This window comes from Chaetura pelagica, unplaced genomic scaffold, assembly GCF_000747805.2.
Source record: "Chaetura pelagica isolate M959 unplaced genomic scaffold, ChaPel_1.0 scaffold1354, whole genome shotgun sequence".
Taxonomy (NCBI): domain Eukaryota; kingdom Metazoa; phylum Chordata; class Aves; order Apodiformes; family Apodidae; genus Chaetura; species Chaetura pelagica.
In genome coordinates, this window is record NW_009953110.1 from 30,879 (window position 1) to 34,508 (window position 3,630).

Genomic DNA, 3,630 nt, shown 5'->3' on the forward strand with positions numbered 1-3,630 from the left:
GGGGGAAGGGGAAAAAAAATCTGCAATATTCTTGTGTATTTATTTGTTGCGTCCTTCATGTCCATTCGCTAAATGCTGAGATATATATTATATATATAGATATATTAAAAAAAAAAGCCGAGGCGAACCCCGATTTCTCCATCTCTGTCTAAAATTCAGTCGCTCCTTTTCATCCCTCCCCCACCCCTTGAATGATGTACCCGGTATATTTATTTCGTCTGCAAAAAAAAAAACCCCAAACCACCCCAAAAACCGACCCAAACCAAACCCCAAAAGGGCGAGGAAACTTCTCTTTTGTCATATTGAATAAATAGTCCAAATCATCCCCAAAGTTGCCTCGTCGGGCGGATGTTTCTGGGCTGTTTCCCCTCAGTTTTGGTTCCCCTGCTGCTCTAGCCAGATGCTGATTTAAAATCATGATTTTAGGTAGTTATTTATCTAAAAAAGCCGTTTTCGGGGGGTCTGTGAAAGGAATAATTTGACTCAGAGGGTCTTTCTCCCCCCACACACCTTGGGTTGCTTTTTCTGCTGCTGAGAGTGGGGAAAAAAAAATGGGAAAATGGGGATTTTTATTTGGTGCTGGGACCTGAGGTGATGGGGGCCCTAAAATGGGGGGCTGGGCTCTAAAATGATGGGGGGCTGGGCCCTGAGGTGGGGGGAGTTGCTCCTTGTCCCACCTCGGGCTTCCTGCTCTTGATTTCTCACCCGGTTTTTCATGTTCTCCCTTGGCAGCTGGAATTTTATTAGGAAGAGCAGATTAAATTCCCCTTTCTCTCTCTGTTTCTCTCTCTCCTCCCCCTTCTATCATCGGGATAAGATGATTTTTCATCCCGCCCCCCCCAAAAAAAAAAAAAAAAATAATCCAAATCCTCTTGCTGCAGGTTGGGCAGCACCTGGATGCGGGGAGGAGGTCCCAGTACCTGACTGGAGGTGACTGGGATGGAGATGGGGGGGGGGTCAATATAATATGTATAGATAATATATGTATAGATAATATCATAGAATCGTATACTTTTATAGGTGTATATATAGAATATTTCTATATAAATATGTCTAGATAAATATATAAAATAGATATACTGGGGTTTTTTTGGGGGGAAAATAAAATATATATGATATATCACACTATATATTATATGTAAAATTCTTGTATATTACCTATTAGCTAATATTTCTAGATTTAGGTGCTCTTTTCTGTCTCGGCTGAAGTGGAAGGGACCCTAACTCGGAACACATGGGAGGGGAAAACCTCCTTCCATAGGGTACCCATCCATCCCGGAGCCTCACACTTCCACCCAGATGGACCTTTCCACCCCTCTGGCCATATGGCATAGGCGGAGAAAACCAAAACAACCCCCCCAAAAACCCCCTTCGTGGCGGGGCTTCACGCCCCCCCCCCCCTTTTTTTTTTTTTTTCCCGCCCCCTCCCCAAACTGCTGGTTATTTGCATAAATCCACCTCTTCTTTCCCCAGACAAGGGGGTGGCTCCTTTGGGGTCATTCCTTTTATTTCCAGGCTCCACCAAATGCCGGGAGAAGCCCAATCAGCTCCATAAAACTTTATAGGATTTCCTTTGACACCAGGGGGACCAATTTCCTGACGAGCTGCCAAACAACACCCAAAACAACCCCCCCCCCAAAAAAAAAAGTTGGTCGGGGGCTTCCGAGCAGAAGCTCCTGCTGCCTGGAGGGGGGACAATTAGCACCGCCTGCTCAAATCAGGCACTTCCAGGTTGTTTTTCCTTCACTTTACTGGGTTGTTTTGATTTATTTTCCTCGATTTTCTCGATTTCTTTTCCTTCTCGGGTGTTTGAGGGGTTTGGGTTATTCGGGCAAGTCGGGAGGTGCAAAGATTTTGCCTTTTTTCCTTCAGGGGATTCCTAAAAATCGCCTTTTTCACCTCTTTTTTTTTCAGTTTTAATTCCATTTCCCTCTGGTGTTTCCCCCGGGGCTTTGGGGTGAAACACACAGAGACTCTCCCCCCACTCCTGGGGCCTTGGGGTGATTTCAGGATGGGGGAACATCCCAATAATCACCTTTTTCCCCCCCTTATTTTCTTGCATTTCCCCCCCATCACTGTCAACCCATGGGCTGGTTGTTCAGGCACCAAAAGAACCTCCAACCAACAACCAACCCTCTTGATAATTGCTCGTTTATTCCATTTAATTTGCCCTTTAAGCAACGTTTTCCCCCTTCACTCTCCCCGCTATTAACGCAGCGTTTCTGGGTTATGATGATTAATTATGATGATTAATTATGATGATGATCTGATCACATTTCACTCTCCCATCACCTTTTCCCTCTCTTTTTTTTTGGTTGTTATTAGAACCGGGAGGATACCAGGGCTTTGTCAAACCAAGGGTTAACCAGCTTAACCAGTTCCCACCCCACTCGTGTTTTATCCACAGGGGGAAAAAAAGAAGAAAACCAACAAAACCCACCCAAAAAACCCACTTTTCACCCCCAAACTTCCTCATTTCCACCCCGTTGAGGTTATTTATGATTAATTATTGTCTTCCCCTGGCTCTAGGAGAACAAGGGGGGGGTTTAATTTGTACCCCACACCCCTCTCATCCTTCAGGGGGGTTTTTCCCCGGGTGGGGTGGCTGGTGAAGTGGGTGTTGTTGCTGGTGCTGTCGAGAAGAGTTGGTTGCCTTTTTATTTCCCTGCTCCCTTCCCAAAGACTCCAGAAAGGAAATCAAAAAGGACTTACCTTGCCCCTTCGGCCGTGGCAACCCAGGGAGAACTTAAAACGACCCCCCAAAAAAAGAGAGGAAAACCACAAAAAAAAAAAAAAAACAAACCCAAAAAACCACCAACAAACCAACCAAACTCCTGTTTTTGTGTGTTGATTTTTTTGCGTGTTGTTTTGTTTTGTTGGGAAAACGTCTCCAAATCCAGATTTTGTGCTGGTTTCCCTTCATTTTTGAGACGGATGGCAAAAAAAAAAAAAAAGCAGCCATCATCATTAAAAAAAACAAACAACCAAACACAACAAACCCCAAAACAACCCCAACAAAAGCTCTTTTAGTTTCACCGAGAACATTAGCAGAAATACTCGTGGCTTCTAAGGTGAATTTAGTAGTTTAAAACTTTTGAAGGTTATTGATGTGGATGGCCCGAAGCAAAAGCCCTGAGTGGCTCTCAGGGAGCACGTGGTGTCATTAAACTAAGTTTTATGGTTTGGGGGAGCTGACAAACCCACAATATATTTACATCATATATAATCTTAACTGTCCAGCATCGCAGCTGCTTGAGCTGTTTAATGCTGGGACAGGGGGACAAGGAGCTTAGTGATGATCGCGACCATCGCGACGCCTGGACCAGCCTCTCCCCGACCACCCCAGTAAGTTTATTTCTCCTTCAATATCTTATTTATTTCCCCCCCCCTTTCCCTCCTCAAATCATCCCTATTTCAGTGCTCCCCATTTGGAAGCATCACTAGGAAAGGGGGGTTTAAATTCCCCTCCCCTGGGGAGGAAAAAGGTTTGAGGAGGGGGAGGGAAAAGGATTTTAGGGGGGTTGGGAAGGATTTTTGGGGGGGTGGGTTTAAAAGGGGGGAGCTGGAATGTGAGTTTTGCAAAGGGACGAGCTGCAGGCAAAGAATCTGGCAGGAATCTTGGCTCCCCCC